Below are 25,218 nucleotides of genomic sequence, written 5' to 3'. Positions count from 1 at the left end.
ATCTCGACATGTAGCCCTATGTGATTACTCAGCGGGTTAACATTGTTTTCATGAAAGGTCTTAAATTCTTGGCAGGACCTCAGATTTGTATTGTTTTATGGTTTGAGGACAAGCCACTTCACTTTGAGCTTTGGTTTCCTTATCTGTAAAATGATGTCACACCTTGATGATGTACCACCTCAAATTCTAAGTTCTTTGAGGTCATGAGTAGCCTTACTATCTACCTCTAAGATTTCATTTGCTTTTATAATTCAATACTAGGAATTCCGTGTGTACATTGGTGAGCTCTGCTGTGTTTAGACTGTTTAATACTTCCTGACTGAAATCTGTCTTTGGTATGATATGGTCCACAAGAGGGCAACCACTTTCTAAAAAACTGCACACGACAGTTTTGGTTTTACAGAAATGGTCACTTAAATTTCAGAGACATTTCAGGGATCACAGGATTGTAAACAATTTAAACTACATTTATAACTTGTTTAGATAGTTCAAAAGATCATTGTTAGTACCTTTTTTATTTTAATTTTAAAGAAAGAGTTATCTCCAAAAATAGGTTGAATATTTTGGAGAGCAACTAGGGAGTTTTGAGGGAAGGTACTTCTAACCATGGAGAGAAGTTGATTCAGGGATGCACACTGATGAGGGTTAGGTAAATTTTGATGGGGTTTGGTGATGGAGATAGTGGTGATGTGAAGTGGGGGCAAAGTTACAGGGACAAGGTAAGGGGAGAGAAAGGAGTTGGGAGATTCTGGGAGGGTAGAGGTGGAGGGGGACAAACAAATGAATACCAAAGAGACCTTGTAGGGACACCCACACAGATATTAGGTCAGCACTTCAGACACCGTATTGCAGTTGTCAAGCAAACAGAACATGAGGAGGACACCCAAAATGTCTCATAAAAAGCAAAGCAGCCACCTAGCAGGCTGGTCAGGGTATCCTCATAAAACGTGAAAAATGAGGTCCACAAGGACTTCTTATATGAGGTTGTAGAATTAGTAGAAAAAACATGGGCTTTTTCAGTATGGTTTGGACTGGCCTTAGGAACATTAAATAAAATTTTAAGTATAAAATACAATATTGTTAATCACAACTGCCATGTTGTACAGCAGATCTCTAGAACTTTTCATCTTGCATAACTGAAACTTTATTCCCGTTGAACAGCAGCTCACATTTCCCTCTTGCCCCAGCCCCTGGCAGTCACCATTCTACTCTCTGTTTCTATGAGTTCAGCTAGTTTAGCCCCTCACATGAGCGCAATCATGCAGTATCTGTCCTTCTGTGACTGGCTTATTTCGCTTAGCACCATGTCTCCAGGTCCATGCATGTTGTCACAAATGGCAGGATTTTCTTCCTTTTTAAGACTGAATAATATTCCATTGTGTATACAGACCACATTTTCTTTATCCATTTATCTGTTGATGGACATTTAGGTTATTTCCTCATCTTGGCTATTGTGAATAATGTTTCACTGCAGTTTAAGTATAATCACCTCAAACTGTAAGCAACGCAAATGTCCATCAAGTGGTGAATTAATAAACAAATTGTGTTATATTCATCCAGTGGACAAACTACCAACAAAATCAGTAACATAGATGAATCTCAAATACGTCATGTTGAGTAAAAGAAACCAGATTCAAAATAAGGCATACTAATGATTTGTTTATATGCAATTCAAGAATAGGCCAAACTAAGTTACGGTGACAGAAATCAAAACAGAGGTTGGGGGAACAGGAACTAGAGTGGTAAAGATGGACTGGAAAGGGGCCTGGGGGAACTCTCCTGGGCAATGGGAATGCTCTAATCCTGTTTAGGATGTAGATTTCACAGGTAAACAGATTAAGCTGTTCAATTAAGCTTTGTGCATTTGATGTATGTAAATTATATCCTAATAACACTGTAGTCCTTTGGAAAAATAAGAGAAAACAAAACAAATAAAACCATGATGTTTAACTAGCCACAAAGAAATCACAAAGCCAAGTGGAGCTACCAAGAAATATGAAGGCAGCATGGACAGAGATGCCTTCCCTGGCAAACAGACAGAAGCACACAGTGATGAATAAACCAAGAGCAACTTTCCAGAAGAGTGGGCACACCCGTAGCCATTCAGAAAAACAGGCATCTGACAAAGACCACGTCAGCAAAAGGGTCCCTCTGTGAAAGCTGGCTTGTCATCAGGCATCATCAGGGTCTGTGGAAAGGGTTGATGGGGCACAACAAAGCCTGCGCATTTGTCTATATTCTATTAATGTGTCCAGTAACTCACCTATCCACCCTACAACTGGGTCCTCTGCACTCCCTCCAGAATATCTGTAATCTGGCCACTTCTCACGACCTTCCCTGCAGCCACTGCCGCCCAGGCCACCAGGGTCTCTAGCCTGATGACAGCAATAAGCTTCATGACTGGTGTCCCTGCTTCCACCCGGCCCCTCTCCAGCCTATGTTCTACTCAGCAGCCAGAGAGATGTGGCTAAAACACCCTAGTCGTTTTCCGTGACCCTTAAAATGAAATGCCCCGTTCTCACCTTGGCCCACAAGGTCTACATGAACCAGCGGCTGTCCACCTCTCTAGCCTCGGCTCCTTCCCTGACATGCCCCCATCAGCCCCATGCTCCAGCCATAGGGCTTCTTCCTGGAGCTCAGATATCCTGAGCCTATCCCAGGTACAGCGGTTTGTACTTGCTGGATCTCCACTTGCAATGATCCTCCTCCAAAGCTTCTTGCTTTTGCTTCATTTAGAGTAGTGTTCAAATGGCCTCTATCGGAGATTCCCACCCTCACTCCACTTTTTAAAACGGCTCCCCCACCCCCAGTTATTGTCTTTCCTCTTGACCCAGATGATAGTTAATTTTATGTGTGAATTTGTCCAGATGTTTGGTCGAACATTATTCTGGGTCTTTCTGTAAGGGTGTTTTTAGATGAGATTAGCATTTAAAGCAATAGACTGAGTAAGCAAATTGCTCTCTGTAACATGGTGGGCCTCATCCAATCAGTTGAAGGCTTGCATAGGACAAAAGGCTGTCCCCCAAATAAGAGAGAATTTTCCTGCCTGACCACCCTTGGGAAATGGAATTGCTGGATCATATGGTTGTTCCATTTTGAATTCTTTGAGGAACTTCCATCCTGCTTTCCATAATGGCTGCACAAATTTACATTCCCACCAACACTGCATAAGGATTCTTTTCTCCACCCATCCTCTGCAGGACTTGTTATTTCTGTCTTTTGGACAGTAGCCACTCTGATTTCTGTGAGGAGGTATCTCATTGTGGTTTTGATATGCATTTCCCTGATGATTAGTGATGCCGAGCACCTTTTCATGTGCCTCTTGGCTGTCTGTATGTCTTTGGAAAAATGTTGAATCTGAGTTTTCACCACTAAGCTATGCTGCCTCCCAGGAGCATTTCTCTTCTGAGTTACTCCAACACTTTTCTAGCTGGTCTTCCTGTCCGAATTCTTGCCCAGCTCCAATCTGCTTGCAATGCCATTATGCCACAACCAACCCTGCCTACAGCCTCTCAGAGGCTTCGTGTTTCCCTCAGGACACCATCCAAATATCATGCCATGGCCCACTGTGACCTGGCTTCATTTACCCTCCAAGGTCATTAACCCCCCATGTTACCATCTCCCCTGCCCTTCTCTGCTCCTGTACACACACTACACTCCAGCTTTAGCTTGTTTGGGTCCCTTGCTCTGGACCCTCAAACTCAACACTCCTATGTCTGGGCCTTCATACAGCAGTTCCCTTGCCTACAGAGTCCTCTCCCCAACAGTCCTGCTTATTTCCAGCCCACCCTTCAATTTCCCCTTGAAATGCCATTTCCTGCAGAAACCTCCTTTGACTTCTTCAGACTACTTTATGAGCTCCAGATAAGGGTTCCCAGAGAGTCCTGGGCCTCCCCTTTCACAGACCACCACCTTTTCTTGGTTTTGGTTATTGAACTTCCTGCCTTCCTAGCTGGACCAGAACTATTCTGTTTTGCTAACTTTAGGGCAAATCCCTAGTACAACGCCTGACACAACGTGTGCTTAATATGTATTCATTAAGTGTTTGATCATATTTATGAGCAGTAGAGATATGATTTTACTGTAAAGAACCCATGTATCCACTTGTATACATTTTCTAGAAGAGGTAAATCTACAGAGAAAGAAAGTAGATTAATGGTTGCCAGGGGCTGAGTGTGGGAAAGGGGAATGACTGTCTAATGTGCAAGAGGGATCTCTTGGGTGTGATAAAAATGTTCTAAAATTGGGTAGTGGTGATAGTTGCACAACTCTGTAAGTTTCCTAAAAGTCACCAAATTGTACACTTAAAATGAAAACATTTTATGGCACATAAATTGTTAAAAATAAATTTCATCTAATGTCTGCTGGCTCATTGCCAACCAGTTTCAGAGCTTTTTCTGATGGCAGGAAAGACAACCCAAAGTCTTACGTAGCTTGACGTTTTTGTAAGAGCGATAATATCCAGACCTCAAATTTCACTGCTTCATATGCAACCTTAACTTCTCAGTGAGAGGTATTTTATGACTTTAGATTTTTCATAGGCTGCAATCATCAAGTTTCATGGCAACTGATAAGGAGGCACAGAGTCACATGGCCATGAAAATTTCTGCACTGAACATTAAAAAAGAAATCTTTGTGGATTAGTTTGCTCAAAGACTAGTGCAATGAGTGCATGTGGTAGATAAGGCCAGAGAAATGCCTCAGTGTGAGCAGGCCAGAGATAGGAATATGATACAGAGGGTACCAGCTGATTCCCCAGTTCCTGAACTCCTTCATGTAAAGTTGAGAAACACTTGCATGATTCCTAGGGGGCAGAAGGTCTTTGATTTCTCTCCTACAAATTTAGCAAGAATTTGGGGTCCCTAGCCCAACAGAGGGGTCCAAGTATTTATTCATTTTGGAAAATTCAAACCGAACTTAGCCTGTATTAATAGTAACATTTATTGAGTAATATGTAGTAAAGAATGTTAGGTGCCTAAAGTTATTGACTTAGGGAGAGAAATTAGTAAACCTAAAATGTAGGGTAGCCAGTTAAAGTGCACCAAGCCAGCTGCCTGGTGGGGGCTCCCATGGTTTTCTGGTTTCTACTGTGGTGTCATCTGATAGGGAAGAAAAGCAAGGCAAACCACCTATATAATTTTAAACATTCTAGTGAAAGGAAAACGGTAAAATTCCTATTTGGTATCTATTTTATTTGGCCCAATATCCAAAATATTATCATTTCAGCATGTAATCGATATTAAATACTATTAATGAGCTACTTCACATTTTCTGTTCTAAGTCTTCAAAATCTGGTATGTGTTTTACATCTACCTCACATCTCAGTTTGCATGTAATATTTTCAGTGGAAATGCCTCATCTGTATTTTACATTTCCTAAATAGTTGACAAGCAGAGCTATAATCACATGTTCCATTACCTCATGCTCTCTCTCACTAGTTAGGTGGGATGAAATTAATTCGTGTCAGGATTTCCGGTTATTTCCACTGAGCCAGTCTACTGTCCAGGTTCCTCCTCCTGGGTATATAATGATATTCGCTCAATTGGCAAGTCTTGCCATTGACAAGTCTTGACATTCAGGAGCTGTCTGGGAATGGTCCATGAGGAAAAATCATGTAAAGACAACACACACCTAATAAGTTGACTCTGCCACCAGGGAAAGGTTTCCACCAGGAAGCAGGTCTAGCCTCTTGGGCACGGGCTTTCTCACGCTCTCCTCTCCTTGGTATGGCCGACCCTGGTGGGGCCTCGACTTTTCTTCTTTTTCTTATTAGTGTTTTGATTCCGGGAGGGAAGAGACAGCTCCAGTTCCCTTTTCTTGGCATCCCAGTCTTCATCCTGCTGGTCCAATGGCAGCCCCTTCCGCCTGGCGGTGAGGCGGTGGGCCTGGCACTCAGGCTCAGCCCTGGGGGAGGGGAGACGGCAGCCCTCAGCACGCAGACCCCAGAGCCTGGCCTGGCTGGGGGGTGGGCCTCTTCCCGCCCTCCACACACAGCCGGGCACTTCAGTGATCCCATCGAGAAGGAAGGAGGGCAACTTAGAGCATTTCCAAGTACACTCTCAGGGAGGGCTCAGATCTGAAAGAAACTACTTTGAGAAGGCAAAAAAATGGCAAAGTTGGATGCTAGGAGGATTGAAGGCAGGTGCTTAGCTTGAAGAAGGTGCTGCTAATTTTTATTTGTTGACATTTATAAAGTAACCAGTGTATTATTGGGAGGCTGTTTTCCTTCATTTATTTTGTATTTTTTCCTAATTATAAAGCCATGTTTGTTCACTGTATAAAATTTTGAAGTGCAGAAACATGTTAAAAACTACTCATAATTGCATATGTGCTATAGGTATAGATGGATTTATGTAAATAATAGTTCAATTATATATAATATGTAGATGACAGATATAGAATAACAGAACAGATGATAAATGGAGAACTAGATGAATAGGTCATCATACACACCTGGACAATAGGAAGCATACAAAAGTAACTTTTGTGTCTGAGGTATTTGTATTTAAGTAAGCATGTGGCTTGCTTAAAGTCGTTGGTGAAGCCACTTCACATAGACCAAATCTGAGCCAATATGAGCATGGATGGAATCTGAGGGGTGATGGTACAGGCAGGGCAAACATTTTAACTGCAAAGCATTTTAAAAAGTACAGTTCACTTAGAAGTTAACAAACCTGCTTGTCCTTCAGGTCCCATGCCCCCAACAAGCTAGATATGATCTCTTCATATTCAGACCACATAGTGTCCCTCTTCCGCCCTGTTCTTTTAACCAGTATCACTTTCTATCTTATATTAGTATAATTTATGTAAACAAGTTATGTCTTTACCCAGGCAGGTAACTTCTTAATGTCTAGCACTGTATCTGATTTATCTTTAAATCCTTTTTAGCATCTAGTTTGATGCCATGCACATAGTAGGACTCAAAAATATTTTTTGTACGAGAAATTTACTACTTAGGCTAAACTTAAAGTTGAATTGTTCTACTAAGATCCCTAGGATCTTCAGAAAACTTTCAAATACTGTCTAGGCTTCTTTAGGAAATTCTCTTATATCTTTTCTCTTTACCATCCTAACCTAGGAGCCCACCTACTTGCAATATGAGTGTTAAGAAATTCTGTAAGTGATCTCCTTGCCTCCAATCCTACCTGCACAGCACCACCTCTTCCACTACAAGAGAACCTCGCTAGCATCTGTTGCATCTTGCTCCTCCCTGATGAATTCATACTCATCTGCCTGCCCAGCTGTCTGTGGTCACTCACTCACCCAAGCTTATTCTCTACTTCTCTTCATCATGAATTCTCTACTTAGCCAGGCCATTTATCTTCCCACTTTCTCCCATATACACACACCTTATGCACATTTCCAACTTTCTGCCTTCCCTCCAAAACGAGGATCTTCCTCTATCTCCCATTAGTCAGATCTTAGCTGTCTTTTAAGGTTCAGATTAATTTCCCCTTAACCAGAATTCCTTCTCTCTGTCAAAAGGGAAGTCCCTCATGGGAGCTAATGATGGTCAGTAATGACTTGCTCATGATGCAGTTGACCTCCGCTGTTTTTGTCGGCTCAGCACTGCTTGCCCACTTTTCCTGGTAGTAACACTCTCCACCATTTGGAGGAACTACTCCTCCTTCACTTCAGTTATGCTGGGGTCATGGGTCATGTTCATCCACCCACTTATCACTAGGGAGGGGCTGAGACTACTCAGAGAAAGTCAGCAGAGGGCAGCCAAGGCCAGGACCCTGAGGAATTTCAGCATCCAAAAGGCTTCAAGTACAGGAGCTCAGAGAAATCATGAGAAGACATGGTCAGACAGACTGAAGGAGATCTAGACTAGAGCGGTGTCAGACAAATCAGGAGAGAAGAGTTGTCAAAAACCAGATTAAGTGGAGGGAAGATGTGAATTAAGAAGAGGTAAGATGCCATTGATTTAGCAACAAGAATATCCCTGGATGAGAGCTGATGCAGTACAATGACAGCGGAAGAAGTCTGAAAAGTGGGTGAGGGAGTAGAGACAATGATATAGATTAACTCTTGAGTTCCTTAGAAAAGGAGAGAAGAAAGTCATCGCAGACATGCTAATCACTTGTGTGTTTTTTAATAAGATCAATTGGAGCATGTCCATAGGCCAAAAATAACTGAACAGAGGGAATTGGAAAAAAACTAAAAATACAGAAGAGAGGATGAAAGAAGCAATGAAGAATGTAGGAATGATGATCCGAAAGGAGACAAAGGACTGGATCAAGGGTCTGGATGGGGGATGAGACTTCTTATAAAATGATGGGCAGCAAGGTAAGAAGGGAAAGATGTACATGTATATACAATATATAGGTAATAGAGGTTTAAAATGTATACCCAGGCTTCAGTGTTCTCTGTGAAGTAGAAACTATACCTTCTGCAGGAGATGCTGAATGTGAAGGGGACTTGGAATTGTCGATTGTCAATAGACAGCCAATCTAACTTTTAGGTAAACAGCCAAGCTATTCTGGGGGCTCAGCTGAAGATAAAAATCCTAGAAGTTCTGGTGGTACCCACCCATCTACTTACCTGTGGGCTTTTCTCCAGAAGACTAAGCTTTGGAATGGAGAAGACAGAGACCGATCCAAGTTCGTGAACCCTGGTTCAGACACTACAGAAGGACAGGAGATGGAAATTTAAGAATATCAGGAAGAGAGGGGAAGGGGTGGCGTCCACATGCAGGCGGTGAGCCTAGAGGGAGGTGACAGTTTGGGAGGGAAAGAAGTTGCATGAGAAGAGGTCCCGATGCCCTCAAATACCTGTGTGATGATCCAGGAGCTGGTAAATGAAGAAAGGGAGCAATGGTTGCCTAGTGGTGTATTAGAGCTTTAAAAAGTTTGGAGAACAATGTTGCTGAGCCGCATGGAGGAGGTCCCTGAATGCAGGCAGTGAGAGCAGGATGGGGGAGAAGGAAGAGTCTTTGAGTCGGGGTCAAGGTTCTGCTTCTTGGTTCCACAAATCACCTCGATTATGATTTTGAATATTTTACATGTAGGACACCTCTTTCCAGAGACGGTCTCCTTAGTTACTCCTACAGATGACTAATCTCATTGCAGGCAAAGATTTGATAGTCTAAGTTTCTGAAAATAATTTTATTTTCAAGTTCTTAGAAAGGCATCTCACTGTCACTCCCCCTGCTCACCAAGAACTGCCCTATGGATCGATTCGCTATCGATCTCAGTTCAGTTTTCAAGCAGTGCTGCCTTCACTTTGCTACTTTACTGTCTGTTGCACAAATTACTTATTAACCAAGTCACAAATTCCTAAATTTTATTTCCATCCTTTCTAGAGCTGTACTTCTCAGGTACATAATGGATACTTAATTCTATTTGAATTCTTAGCTGACAAAATATTAACAAATATTAGGGAAGTTCTTATCTTTGGTGAGTGTGTGAGTAGAGATTCACAGATGAATAGAAGTTTTAAAAGGTAGAAGGGCCCTTAAGGATGATAGCCTAATTCACCTGTCTCATTTTAAATATGAGGAACCTGAGGATCAGACAGGAGACTTAACTTGTCCAAGGTCACACAGTTAATGTGAATATACAAATCTTGTCCCATGTTCCATTTTCAAACCTGGTGTCCCACCTCTCTTATCTGATATAATTTTTGTATAATTTAAAACAATAATTATAACAATTATATAATCAAAATTATAATAATTATGTGTGTTACAATTATTACAATTTGTGTAATTTAAAAACAATAGATTTTACATAATCTAAAACAATGCAGTTTATACCCCAAACTAGTCACCTCAGTGAAAATTTAATGAAAAAACAACTCAAACAACATTTGGCTGGATTTTCTCATTTCATTTTCATTGACCTGAGACCGCTGAGTTGGAAAAGACCTTGATCACAGGCTCCTGTTTCTGTCCTTTCTGTGGCTGGAAATAAATGAAACTTACTTCTCCAGGAATGCCACACAGGCTTTCTGCCCATAGATCTGCGCAATCCTCTTTGGTGTGTCTCCAAAGAAGTCGGGGGCGTCGATGGCGGCATGCAGTGCATGGAGAATTTTGAGCACATTCAGATGGCCTGACTCAGCTGCAAAGTGAGCTGGGGTCCAGCCCACATCAGTTACCAGGCAGGGCCTGGCTCCATATTCTATTAAGAGCTGCATCACGTCCAAATGCCCTTCAGTTTATCAAGAAGAAACAGGAGGAGGTTAAGATTGAAACGTCTCTGCTGGACTAAGGCCAGGGCTCACCTAGATAGCACAAAGGAGGGGAGACATTGGCAGGCCCAGCCAATTCCTTAGCAGCAACCCCTCCTCCCTTCTTCTCCCACTCCCCTCCCGGGGACTCAGTGCTCCATCCTTGCCCTGTGAACCTTGCTCCCACCTGGGGTTGGAAGCCATCCACTATTCCCTAGACTTCTTCTAGAACACCCCTCGGCCCCGCCCATTCCCGCAGGCCATTCCTGGGAATCTTGTTTTCTCTCCCAAGTCACTCTACACTTGCCTTTGCTGGCTGGCAAGGCTTACTCGGCTTCAGGCAGTCTCAGTGCTGCTTTAAAAAGCAAGTATATTGTGACAACATGGATAGAACTTGAGGGCATGATGCTCAGTGAAATGAGTCAGACAGAGAAATACAAATACTGTATGATCTCACCTATATGTGGAATCTTAAAAAACAAAAACCAAATTCATAGATACAGAGAACAGATTGAGGGTTGCCATAGGCAGAGGCTGGAGGTGGAGGTGGAGGATGAATTAGGTGAAGGGGGTCAAAAGGTACAAACTTCCAGTTATAAGCTAAATAAGTCCTGGAGATGTAATGTACAGCATGGAAACTATAGCTAATAATGTTGTATTGTACACCTGAAACTGATAGGATGCTGTATGTCAATAATATCTCAATAAAAAATATTTTAAGTCCCACTTACATTACAGTTAGCACAGACTAAGAGCACAGGCTTTCCAGTCCAATAGATATGGCTTCAGACCTGACAATAAGTGCCACTGGCTAACTGTGGCACCCCTGACAAGAACAACCATCTGAGGCTCAGTGTCCTCATTGCTTAATTAAGGGTATTATCACGGCTTCCTGAGTTTTCGTGAGGTGCAAATAAAATTGCAGACATCAAGTACACAGCATAGTGTCCAGCATATAGCAAATGTTCATTAAAAGCTGCTTTGATACAGCTACCATCACTTTGTACTTAAATTTCTTTAAAATTCTCCTAACTGATTTCTCTGCAGCCAGTCTTGCTTCCTTCCAATCCATCCTCCATAGTGGAATAAAAACAAATTTTTAAAAAGTGAAGCTTACTAGAGCACTTTCTTACTTGACATTCTTCATTGGTGTTCTATTGCCAAAGGCCTTGATACGACCACTGGCTGAATTTTTGCCCCTGTTGCCCTCCCATCACATAACAGAGCTGTGTTAGGCAAGGGGGACCCAGCAATGGACAAGACACAGTCCTTGTCCCACCACAGGAATGATACTCCATTCCTGCCAGAGGTCAAGAGGGAAGAGGGCTAATATTAACTGAGAGCAGACTGTGTGTTAGCCACGATGCACCCATTATCTTACTGAATCCTCACCACAAGATTCCCGTTACATAGATGAATAAACTAAGGCCTAAGGATGTTAAATAACTCATTTATGGTGCTACAATGAGCCAGTGGTGGTGCCGGGAATGAAATGTCCCATCCAGCTCTCATGAGATGGTCTTTCTGCTCCCCCATACAGACGACTGACCGGTGATTTCACAAATGGACACAAAGGGCTGGATTCTTCCCTAGGCATTTCCCACTCACCTTAAATCGCAGCCTAGTGAAGTGGGGTTCTGTCATTCCAGGTCATGTCCTTATAGTTCGGGTCACAGAGACCTCTTTTCAAAATCTTTCTCACCGAATTGCCGTCTCCTGCAGCCACTGCTTGGTGGAGCTTTGTCAGGTCTGACATTCTGGCCAACTCCATGACAACAACTACTGTAGGAAAAACATGCTGCTTAGGAAATTCTCTACAACTGTATTGCTAGTGAGTGATTCCACAGGCTTCTTTGTCATCTATTTTCCTGCTCATCCCGTATATTTGCACCCAGCGTTGCTTTGTGTGTGCGCTCTGCTGAGTGTATTTGGATCTTCGCTCCTCTGGTTAGTGTATGCCAGTCCCCTACCCCAAAACTATCAATGTTTCCCCTCTGACTACAGGATTATAGGCTAAAGTCACAGGCTGGCATTTGCTATTTGGCCTTAACCCATTTTCCAGTGCTTTTTCCTACTCTTGCTCCAAAGTGCTAGTAGTGTGACCCTGAGTTAGTTGTGTATGCTGTGCTTTACCTTTCTCATCCATAGAATGGATCTAATTTGCCAGGATTGTTGTGAGGATACAGTGACAATCCATGGGAAAAGTTTGTATTGGATACAGAGCAGATGTTCCAAGGAAATTAAATATTTACACTACACCAGTTTAGGAGGTGGACAAGATGTAACATATGAATAAAATGCCGACAGTTCTTTTAAATATTAAGACCAGCAGTTCTCTAACAATAGTCTACATATGCTTAGGAATTCCTAGGTTTCTTTCAGGGGATCCATGAGGCCAAAGTATTTTCATTAAAATATTACAATGTCATTGGCCTTGTTCGCTGTCCTGACAATTGTTCTGATGGTTCAAAAGTAATGATGTAGAAACTGCTGGTGCTTTAGCAAGAAGCAAGCTGTGGGCAGTGACACCATACTGGATATTGCAGTCATGGGATTCTGACATTCTTCACCACCACACATGCATAGTAAAAATAAATAAATAAGTAAATAAATAATACCTAAACTAGTTTCACAAAAGAAACTAAAGAAGTAGGAATTATTTGTATTAAATTACAATCCTTGATTATACGACTTAATAAAAATGATCATAAAATATCGTATAATGAGACGTGTCAACATTTGGGAAGTCTGAATAATTTCATGAACCAATATTTTCCATGTGACAAGTGTATGATGTTACAAAATCATGCATGAGTAAAGAGATCCTTTCAAAATAGCATGAAAAGTACATTTAGATTGTTTCAGATTCTAGTCAACAAGAAGGGGCTGAGATAGACCACACACACACACACACACACACACACACACACACACAAAGGATGAGGAGAGAGCCACTTAAGGTGGGGTCAGTGGGAATGTCTCTTTGATCTCAATATTTAAGTTGAGATCTCGGGAAGAATGTGGAGTCAATCATACAAACTGAGCCCCAGCAGCTGCAATATCAGCCAGGAATTTATGAGAAATGCAAATTATTGGGCCCAAAATCAGACCACCGAATTAGAAACTGGGGTGGATGGGGAGCCAGCCATCTGTATGTAGTAAGCCCTCCACATGGGTCTGATACACGCGGACTATGATGACAATCCGAGAGTAGGAGAGGAGTGAGTAACGTAATGAACAGGCAGTGCCCTGGGTGCTATGAAAGTGGAGATTTTCTGGGGACAGAGGGAATGGTTGGCGGGAGTGGGTGAGCATGCTTTCTGCCCAGTAGCCCTCAGCTGCAGACATTCTTAGAACAAAGAGCAACGTGACTGAGCAGGCCTGAGCTGTGGGATGGTCACTTTCACTCTGCCCTGGGGATGCCTACATCCCAGCCTGGCCTCTTTCCTCTCCAAGAGTCCAGCCATCTCAAGTTGACAGCTGGTGGGAAGCAAGGTGATTTGATTGGACTGGGATTCTACTGCTCAGTGCCCAGCAGTTGCCAACAGCAGAGTCCCTAAAGTGTAGGTGGTGACCAGAAGGGCCCTGGGTAACAGCTAGGCACAGCTGTGAGGTTCTCCAAGGCTTACAAAAGCAGGGAGCAAGCCAGTTTTGGCCAGTAACCATAGTTTACCAATCTCTGGTATATATAAAGCATTTGCAATCTTGTTAAATTGCAGATTGTGATTCAGTAGGTCTGGGATGGGGCTTGAGATTCTGCATTTGTACAAAAGTCCCCATAGCAACCACTGGTTCACAGACCACAATTTGAGTAGCAATCTCTCCCTTTGGCTGTAAGGCAGGGGACAGACAGCAGTGAGCGAGACTGGGGATGTGATGTAAGGCAGTAAGGATGTGGAGGTTGTTTCCTGTTGAAGGACCACGGGAGAGGCCCAAATGGGTCCCAGAACCTCTGAATGTGTAGGACACGCATGCCTTTCTGCATTAAGTGGGTGCTCAGTACATGTTAGGAGACAAGATGGCACAGGATGCATTTTGTCTTTTGGGCTTGTTTGTTTTGGTAGAATACCTTTACACTGGAGCATTTGATCAATGACAAAATAAAATAGTAAACAGAAGTAGAAGAGGGTTTCCAACGTGCAGGTATCATGAAAAACCAAACCGTTTTTAGAATCAGTGGCTGGAAGCCTTTTTGCTTGCCTTTCACACAGACTTTTCAGTGGGTTTCAGTTAGACCCACTCCATTTGTTCCACGTATGAGTTCATACCAAGGAAACTCCACAACTTCTCACAGATGAATTATAATTTAAGTAGGTGTGTTCAATGGGTGGCTAAATTTATTTGCAGAGGAATTGATGAAATGATCCTAAAATCTCATATAGACATGCAAGGGACTCAGAGAGCCAAACCAATCTTGAAAAAGAACAAAGTAGGAAGACTCACCATTCCTGATTTCTAAACTTACTACAAAGCTACAGTAATCAAGACAGTGTGGTACAAACTATATTATGTGCATATACGAAGAGAACAAGGTGGCAGGAAGTGTTTGATAAAGGTAGACAGAGCAATGGAAAAGAATTGAGAGTCTAGAAATAAACCTTACATCTATAGTCAATTGATGTTCAACAAAGGTATCAGGAAAATTAAGTAGGGAATGAACAGTTTTTTTTTTTAGTGGTAGTGACACAGTTGGCCAACCAATCTATAAGACCTCAAAGTAAACTCCTAGAAGACAATAATGGCAGCACATCACATTGGGGCAGGCAATGGTTCATGGATATAACAACAAAAGCATAAGCAACAAAAGAAAAAATTAGAAAGATTGGATTGCAACAAAATTGAAAACTTTTTTCTGTAAATGATACCTTTGAGAAAATGAAAAAAACAACCACGGAATAGGAGAAAATATTTACAAATCACATATCTGATAAAGAAGTTGTATTCAGGGTATATATATATGTATATATACACATATATTACAACTGAATAATAAAAAATTCAGTTAAAAAGAGCCAAATAAAAAGAAAACATACAAAAGTTTCTCAAAAAAATATGCAAATAGCCAAAAAGCATATAAAAATGTTCAAGATCATTTTTAGGGAAATGCAAATCAAAACCACAATGAGACACCACTTCACACCCTCTAGGATAACTATAATTAAAAAGACAAACAACAGATATAAACCCAAGCGTATATAGTCAATTAATATATGATACAGGAGCCGTGGATATACAATGGGGAAATGACAGCCTCTTCAACAACTGGTATTGGCAAAACTGGACAGCTGCACGCAAGAGAATGAAACTGGAATATCGTCTAAACCCATACACAAAAGTAAACTCAAAATGGATCAAAGACCTGAATGTAAGTCATGAAACCATAAAACTCTTAAAAGAAAAGACAGGCAAAAATCTCCTGAATATAAACATGAGCAGCTTTTTCCTGAAAGCATCTCCTCAGGCAAGGGATACAAAATCAGAAATGAACAAATCAGAGTATATCATGCTAAAAAGCTTCTGTACAGCAAAGGACACTATCAGCAGAATAAGAAGGCATCCTACAGTAAGGGAGAATCTGTTTGTAAATGACATATCCGACAAGGGGTTAACATCCAAAATATATAAAGTACTCACACACCTCAACACCCAGAAAGCAAATAACCCTATTAAAAAATGGACAGAGGATATGAACAGACACTTCTTCAAAGAAGAAATTCAGATGGCCAACAGGCACTTGAAAAGATGCCCCACATCGCTTATCATCAGGGAAATGCAAATTAAAACCACAATGAGATATCACCTCATGCCAGTTAGGATGGCTAACATAGAAAAGACTAGGAACAACAAATGCTGGTGAGGATGTGGAGAAAAGGGAACCCTCCTACACTGCTGGTGGGAATGTAAACTAGTTCAACCATTGTGGAAAGCAGTATGGAGGTTTCTCAAAAAACTAAAATTAGAAATACCATTTGACCCAGGAATTCCACTCCTACGAATTTACCCTAAGAATGCAGGAGCCCTGTTGCAAAACGACATATGCACCCCTATGTTTATTGCAGCACTATTTGCAATAGGCAAGAAATGGAAGCAATGTAAGTGTCCATCAGTGGATGAATGGATAAAGAAGATATGGTACATATACACAATGGACTATTATTCAGCCATAAGAAGAAAACAAATCCTACCATTTGCAACAACATGGATGGAGCTAGAGGGTGTTATGCTCAGTGAAATAAGCCAGGTGGAGAAAGACAAGTACCAAATGATTTCACTCATCTGTGGAGCATAAGAACAAAGCAAAAATGGAAGGAACAGAACAGCAGCAGACTCACAGAACTGAAGAATGGACTAACAGTTGCCAAAGGGAAAGAGACTGAGGAGGATTGGTGGGAAGGGAGGGAGAAGGGGAATAAGGGGCATTACGATGAGCACACACAACCTAGGGGGGGAGCATGGGGAAGGCAGTATAGCACAGAGAAGACAAGCAGTGACTCTATAGCATCTTACTACACTGATGGACAGTGACTGTAATGTGGTTTGCGGTGGGGACTTGATAATAGGGGGAATCTAGTAAACCACAGTGTTGCTCATGTGATTGTATATCAATGATATTAAAATTAAAAAAAGAAAACAAAAACAAAAACAAGTGTTGTTGAGGATGTGGAGAAATTGGAACGTCATACACTGTGGTGGAATATAAAATGGTGCAGCCACTTTGGAAAGCAGTGTAGTTGTTCTTTAAATGGTTAAATTTAGAGTTATCACATAACCTATAACTCCAGTCCTAGGTTTTTACTTAAAAGAAAGAAAAACATGTCCATACAAAAACTTGTACACAAATGTTTGTGGCAGCATTATTCTAGTAGCCAGAAAGTGGAAACATCCCATGTCCACTAATGGATGAATGCATAAATAAATGTGGAATATTCATACAATAGAGTGTTATTTACCAATAAAAAAGGAGCAAAGTACTGACACCTGGTACAACATGGATGAACCTTGAAAACATGTTAAGTGGAAGAAGCCAATCACAAAAGACCACATATTATATGATGCCACTTATGTGAAATGTCCAGAATAGGCAAATCCACAGAAACAGAAAGTAGATTATTGGTTGTCTGGGATTGGGGAGAGGTGGATGGCTGTAAGTGACTGTTAATAACTATAGGATTTCTTTTTGAGGGTGATGAATGTTCTAGAATTAGTGGAGGGTGATGCTTTCACAACTTCTAATATATTTAAAAATCACAGAATTGTGTACCTTAAATAGATGGATTTATGGTATGTGAATAATCTCAATAAAGCTGTTCAAATAAATAAATGATACTATTAGAGGCTTTCTTAAGAAAACCAAAAATGTATTTATGGAAAACTTACAATTCACTAGCCTTTGAATGACTTCAGCAAATTTCCCTTTACATGAATCCTTGTAAATCTGATTAGTGAAGTTGAATTTCTGTCTTTCTGGTACAGGTGTCTCAATGTAAAAAAGTAGCCAGTAAATGTAAATTCTAATAAATACATCTGAAGACAGGGGTAATATAAAAATACTCACTGTCCTGAGATCTGAGGCGCTGGGAGCCGGCAGGCAGGCTGCTGCTAGTCTTGTTGTGCGCCGCACACCATGGAGACTGAGCCCGCCCCCCTTAGCGAGGCTGCCAGTCACCGTCAGCCTCACAGGCTGTGGGCTGGTGGCGGGCTTACTGTCGGTCTGCAACGCACAGAAGCTGTGCGGCAGGTCCAGTCCGCTTCCAAGTGTGGTCCTTCCGAGGTTTTCTTCAGATAGCATTTGATCAAAAAAACATTGCCAGTCCACAGACACTGCGAAGGACGTAAGCCACTGTGGAGGAGGGAAGAAAAGGAGCCGCGCCCCACCGCCCACATGCAGAACCAGCTATGAGATCTTGCGGGTGGGGAGCGGTGGCCCTTCACTTGGCTGAGCCTCTTTCTTCTCACCAGTAAGTGAAGCTTTGACGCCTTTCTCAAAGGGCTATGCAAGACGACTAGCGAGGACAACCTACAAAGTACATGAACAGGAGAGAGCACAGAAGGGAGGGAGGAAAACTTCAGGTGCTCTCTCCTCGCCTCCCCTCTTTGCTCCCTCACTCTAAGCTCCTGCTGTTTTATGAAGATGCTCATCTCAAAGACCTTCCTCCGTCTCTCACTCTGTCCTCTCTCTTCCTTCCTTCTCCTCCTCCTCCTCCTCCTCCCAGTTCTGTTTTTCCTTCCATTTCTCGCCTACCTTTCTTCCCACGTGTATTTATTTAATGCCTTTATCTGCCAGACACTGTACTGGGCTTGTGGAGAACAAGGCACTCGTTTGAGCTTAGAGTCCGAAGAAAAAGGCAATAAGGAAGAAGACAAATAAATGTATATTTGTGAAAGTGTAGCGTGTGTAAGTACCATGAACAGACAAGGTACAGGGACAGAGAATAATGGGAGAAGGGGGTGGTCATGGATGCCCTGAGGCAGTGGCAGGTGAGACCTGGCATAAGAGGAGCGTCTGAGGAGCTGGGGGAGGTGTCCAAGCGGAGGGAGGCAAAGAGCTCGGCTGAAGTGAGAATAAAGAAGAGGAGGATGCAGCAAGGGGTGTGGGACAAGAAGAAAAGATTCGTTTAGTATAGGCAAGGGCAAGGTCATGCAGTCTTCCAGGACATGGTGGGGAGTTTGGATTTTATTCCAAGTACAAAGAGAAGTCACTGAATGCAAGGTTTTATTTATTTATTTTTTAATTAAGGTATCATTGATATACAATCTTATAAAGGTTTCTCATGAGCAACATTGTGGTTATTACATTCACCCATATTATCAAGTCCCCCAAAACACACCCCGTTGTAGTCACTGTCCATCAGTATAGTAAGATGCTATAGAGTCCCTACTTGTCTTCTCTGTGCTGTACTGCCTTCCCTGTGACCCCCCGACGTTATGTGTGCTAAGTACTGAATGAAAGGTTTTAAGCAAGGAACAAGATGGTCAATTTACATAGTTTCTGAAGGTCACTTTGGCTTCTTCATGGAAAATGGACTGAAGGGAGGGAGACAAGATCGAGAGCAGGAAGACCACCAAGGAGGCTGTTGCTGGAGCCCAGTCGAGAAGCGCTCGTGGCTGGGTATATTTGGCAGTGGAGATATAGAGAGGCAAATGAAATCAAGAATTATTTAGGTGAAAATATTAACAGGATTTGTCAGTGGATTACACATGAATAGTGAGGGAAATGGAAGAATCAAAGGTGATGGTTGAGTTTCTGGTTTGACTGGCTTGTTGGGAGGATGGTGACATGCAGTGGTGTGGTGGTGACCAAGGGCGGGGCGGGTTTGTGTCGTAGGAGGGTAGTTCAATCACATGTTCTGTTTTGAATGTGTTAAGTTCTGTAAAACATCCAAGTTATCGAATACGAGTCTAGGGCTAAACATCAAATAAATATTGAAGCTTTAGAGCTATGGAGTTACACACTTGGGACGGCAGGTACAGAGGAGACCCCTGCTCTGAGGCCTACTATCCTTCTGAGATCTGGTAAACTAGGAAGAATTTTAAAGGAGATTAAGAAGCCCTTCCAGAAAGGTAGGAGGAAACCAGGAGAACACAGCCTCACAGAAGCTAAAGGGGAAGCATGTGGCTAGGGATGACGGTCAACCAAAGAAGGCAGGGTGTCGTGGTGGTCCATTACAGGCTGACAAAGACTCACATGCAATCCCAGGCCCACCCTCAAAGAGCTCAGGGTCACATGGAGCTTTCTGAGTTTCATAACAGTTCCAGGTCAGCTCAATTCCATCTACCATACATTTGATAAGTAGCTAATATGCCTTGAGTGACGTATGTGTACAAGGACAGAGCCCTGCCATCCTTGTCATCTACTAGGGGATAGTAGGTAAGAAGTTGTAGCTGTTACCATTAGCAAACTGCTTGTGTCTGGGGCCATATTCCCACCTACATGTTTCCTTCCTCTGATAATAGGTTTCTGACACCTAACTTTTTGACAGGCCATGAGCTGGCCAGGGAGTGAGGTAACCAAAGGGAGGAGCCCCCAATATTTCTCATAAGTCAAGAGTGAAGGGAGATACTTCTGTTACATTTAAGCAAAAGGAAGAAGTAACCACAAAGGATATATTTTTAAAAAATTAAATATCTGACACAAATAGCACACAAGGCCATATAAAGATAAGACAAAGTTAAATCCTTACAGAAATACTAACTCTTTGTACAGTACAAGTTGTAGCATCTGCAAATGGAATACTGAATTTGTGTGGTAAGGGCTTTCCAGTGATGCCAGTGTGCCCTTGTGACTGAATGAGTATTTCATTCGGGGTCAATGTCAAAAATCTACCCTTGAGAGTCTTTTGCCCATGTGGTGATAGGCCACAGAGGCCTCTGGGCAATATCTGTGGGTCAGTCATTGCCCTTTGGTCACCCTGGCTCAAGCATTGGAACTAAAATTTCTGACTGAGGTGGCTTCCATGAAGCAATTCTCCAGAGACTCACAGCCATTTTTAGATAAGGAAGGGACTCTGGAAATCATCAGTCAAAAACTCATTTTATAGATGAGAATGTTGAGACCCACTGACATTAACTCATTTAATGAGTCACACTGCAGTGTTTTAATTCCTCTCCAACTATCTACCCCATGCTGGCCAAGCTCAGTATATAAAGGAGACCACAGCGACCTTAAGTTCAAGTGTGGGCTGGGCCCTGTGCCGCTTCCTTGCATGTTTACTGCTTACTGTTGTCCCTTGCTCTCAACACTGTGATTTGATTCTCTTCTACCACCCTCCAATTCTGAGAAAGATGATCATAACAAACCTATATAGGCTTTGTTCTCTGTGCTGTAACATACATTACCAAGTTTGTATGGGGCAGGTACCATCTTTACAGAAAAGCAAACTCAGGCACATGGTAATCAAAAAACTTGTCTAGGGTTACAAAGCCAGTCGTTGGACAACCCAGTGATTTGGTTGCCGTAGTCATGTTCTTACCTACTCTTCTACATCTTATCCCGAGATGGTAAGTCAAAGTCACATGCAAAAGTTATTGAAGTTAAGGCTTCCCTACCTGGGAAATGATGCAGTTTCTATTTCAAAGCAATACTTGTAAAAGAGGCAATGCAGCAAGGGGGACAGAATGGTGACCTGAGAACTGACAGGGGCAAGAAGGAAATGAGATATTTGCTGAATGCCTTTGTGCATCAGGAATTGTTCTAGATGTTTTGTAAATATTGCCTCATCATTCCCAATACCAAGTCTGAATGTAGTTTGCAAGCAAGGAAACTGAGGCTCAGAGGGCTTAAGCATCTGTAGGCCAAATCTGTCTGCCTCCTCTTCAGAGTCGACAGTGAGAGCAGAGAGCCCTCTGTACCTGATGGTGTGATTACCAGGGCCCCTATCCCTGGGAAGCTCCAGGCTTCCCTGCCTCTGGGACAAGGAAGATGAGAATTGGGTTCCAATTGTGGCTCCTAATTCCTTTGTCCCCATCTGGCTACACCCATCTCATAGGAGCTTTCAGGGACCCTCTTAGGAAGGAAGACCTTAGTTAAAATCATGAGCCATCCCTGGGATCAGACTGAAGAAGAATAATGTGTTGGGTCTAGGATTCCAGCATCGCTGCTGATCTGCACAAGCTGGAGATGTGTGCCAATCCAGCATGAGGTGCAAAATCTTGTTCGGGTGAGTAAGGACGTTCAGATTGGCTGTATTTTCTCTAAGGTGTCATTTTGCCATCTTGTGTCCTTCATAGACACAGCTGTGGTATCCTCTCAGCTTCTACTGGGTGCTATGCAACTTGAATGTGGGTCTGTGTAACTCTCTGACATGCTGATTTTTGGATGGAGCTTATACACAGGCTCTGTATCACTGTTTTGGTACCTGGTACCCCTTCCACCTAGCAGCCTTTGCCCAGACATTTCATCTTTTCCATCATCTTCTGTGGACCTACTGCCTCTGGCTTTACTACCTCTAGGAAGTCCCTGTGGGAAACAAATTCACAACAAATTTTTACGTAGAATATCATGTCATCTGCAAACAGTGACAGTTTAACTTCTTCCTTACCAGTCTGGATACGTTTTATTTCTTTGTGTTGTCTGATTGCCATGGCTAGGAACTCGAGAACTATGTTGAATAAAAGGGGGGAGAGTGGGCATCCTTGTCTTATTTCCTATCTTAAAGGAAAAGCTTTCAGCTTCTCTCTGTTAAGTCTGATGTTGGCTGTGGGTTTGTCCTATATGGCCTTTATTATGTTGAGGTACTTGCCCTCTATTCCCATTTTGTTGAGAGTTTTTATCATAAATGGATGTTGAATTTTGTTGAATAGTTTTTCAGCATCTATGGAGATGATCATGTGGTTTTTGTCCTTTTTGTGGATGTGGTGTTTGATGATGATGATAGGTTTTCAAATGTTGTACCATCCTTGCATCCCTGGAATAAATCCTACTTGATCATGATGGATGATCTTTCTGATGTATTTTTGAATTTGTTTTGGAGTATTTTGTTGAGTATTTTTGTATCTATATTCATCAGGGATATTGGCGTGTGATTTTCTTTTTTTTTGTGGTGTCTTTGCCTGCTTTTAGCATTAGAGTGATGCTGGCCTCATAGAATGAGTGTAAGTCCCTCCTCTTCTACTTTTTGGAAAACTTTAAGCAGGGTGGGTATTCGGGTCTTCACTAAATGTTTGATAAACCTCAGCAGTGAAACCATGTGTCCAGGAGCTTTGTTCTTAGGTAGTGTGTTGAGTGCGAATTCAATTTCATTGCTGGTAATTGGTCTGTTCAGATTTTCTGTTTCTCCCTGGGCCAGCCTTGCTAGGGTCTTTTGCCCATGTGGTGATAGGCCACAGAGATTGTACTTTTCTAGAAAATGTACTTTTCTAGAAAATGTACTTTACTTGAAAGTTGTTCATTTCTTCTAGGATATGCAGTTTGTTAGCATATAATTTTTCATAGTATTCTCTAATAATTTTTTTTCTGTGGCATCTGTAGTGATTTTTCATTTCTCATTTCTGATTTTGTGTATGTGTGTAGACTCTCTTTTTTTCCTGAGAAGTCTGACTAGGAGTTTATTTATTTTATCAAAGAACTAGCTCCTGCTTTCATCGATTACTTTCTATTGTTTTATTTTTCTCGATTTTATTTTTTTCTGCTGTAATCTTTATCATGTCCCTCCTTCTTCTGACTTTGGGCCTCAATTTTTCTTCTCTTTTAGTTTCATTAATTGTGAGTTTAGACTGTTCATATGGGATTATTGTTCTTTCCTGAGGTATGACTGTATTACAGTATACTTCCCTCTTAGCACAGCCCTCACTGTATCCCACAGATTTTTGCATTGTTGAATTGTTGTCATTTGTCTCCATATATTGCTTGTTCTCTGTTTTTATTTGGTCATTGATTCATTGGTTATTTAGGAGCATGTTGTTAAGCCTCCATGTATTTGTGGGCTTTTTCGTTTTCTTTGCATAATTTATTTCTTGTTTCATACCTTTGTGGTCTGAGAAGGTGGTTGGTACAAGTTCAATCTTTTTGAATTTACTGAGGCTCTTTTTGTTGCCTAGTATACGATGTATTCTTGACAATGTTCCATGTGCACTTGAGAAGAATCTGTATCCTACAGTTTTGGGTGTAGAGTTCTGTAGATGTGTGTTAGATCCTTCTGTTCTAGTCTAGGGTGTCATTCAGTGCCTCTGTGTCCTTACTTATTTTCTGTCTGGTTGATCTGTTGTTTGAGTGGTGTGTTGAAGTCTCCTAAAATGAATGCATTGCATTCGATTTCCCCTTTTAATTCTGTTAGTATTTATTTCACATATGTAGGTGCTCCTGTGCTGGGTGCATATATATTTATAATGGTTATATCCTCTTGTTGGACTGACTCCTTTATCATTATGTTATGTCCTTCTTTATCTCTTGTTACTTTCTTTGTTTTGAAGTCTATTTTGTCTGATACAGGTACTGGAACACCTGATTGTTTTCTCCCTATTGTTTGCATGAAATGTGCCCCATTTCCTTGAGTCCCTGTGCGGAGTTGCAGTCACCAAGCTCAGTCGCGAGATGCAAAAACAAAACAAGTCTTTATTGCTAGTTCGAACTAGGGTCTCAGCAGCCCGTCAGAACACAGGACACAATCTGAGACCCTGAACAAAGTTCCCTTTTTGCTTTTATACTTTTAGAATGTAGCAGATGCAGCAAAAACAGTTAGCAGATGTATCAAAACAGTTAGCAGATGTAGTAAAACAGTTTAGGGGCTTTCCCAGGTTTATTATACCTTTTAAGCTCATTGGTGATTATTTCTAGCTTGTTATTTTTCCAGGAGCGGGATACTTCCTCTTTCCTATTTTGTTTAGGATGGGGTTTTAATACAAAATGGAGTTAGTTAGGCTAGGCTTTACAAAATGGAGTGAGTTAGGTCAAGCTGACTTTCTGGGGGTCCCACAGAAATATCTTTTTCCATCCCTTCACTTTTGGTCTGTATGTTTTGGGTTTGAAGTGAGTCTCTTGTAGGCAGCATATAGATGGGTCTTGCTTTTGTATCCACTCTGTAACTCTGTGTCTTTTGGTTGGTGGATTCAGTTCATTTACATTTAGGGTGATTATCGTTAGATGCGTACTTACTAATGCTAACGCGTATTGCAGGCTTTGGATTTGTGGTTACCAAAGATTCAAGGGCAGCAGTACCTGCAGGGCGTGCTGCACGTCCCTAGGGGGCGAGGCGGTGCGGGAAGCCGCCTGCGCTCGCAGGTCTGTGCGAAATACTACAAAGTTCGAAAACGGGCGCGGGGGTCGGGGCGGGGCGCGGCGGCCCACGAGCCCCTACCTTCGACCAATCGGCGGCCGCAGCGGGCGCCTGTGGGGCCGCACTTTCTCCTCTGCGCCGGGTGGTGAGGAAGTCGGAAGTGGCGTCTCCTCAGCTCCAGCCGGACTCCTCGGGAGCTGCCGCGGCCCGGGCGCTCTGGCTGCGGGGCCGCTGAAGGCGGTCTGACGGGCATTTCCGTGCTGACAATCTCACCGCCGCCACCGTGCCCCTCAAGACCCGCCGCCTCCCGTTAATGGGCCGCTCTCCGAGCGCG

The 25,218-nt window shown here is 42.3% G+C and overlaps 1 pseudogene; it reads right to left on the bottom strand.

Moving 5' to 3' along the window:
* Positions 1–1,945: 1,945 nt before the first annotated feature.
* LOC140846756 (ankyrin repeat domain-containing protein 66-like) lies at positions 1,946–18,054 on the bottom strand (annotated as a pseudogene).
* Between the last annotated feature and the right edge of the window lie 7,164 nt (positions 18,055–25,218).

This window comes from Manis javanica, chromosome 16 (genome assembly GCF_040802235.1).
Source record: "Manis javanica isolate MJ-LG chromosome 16, MJ_LKY, whole genome shotgun sequence".
Lineage (NCBI taxonomy): Eukaryota > Metazoa > Chordata > Mammalia > Pholidota > Manidae > Manis > Manis javanica.
The sequence above is the reverse complement of the archived record's forward strand: the minus strand, read 5'-3'. Positions and strand labels throughout refer to the sequence as shown.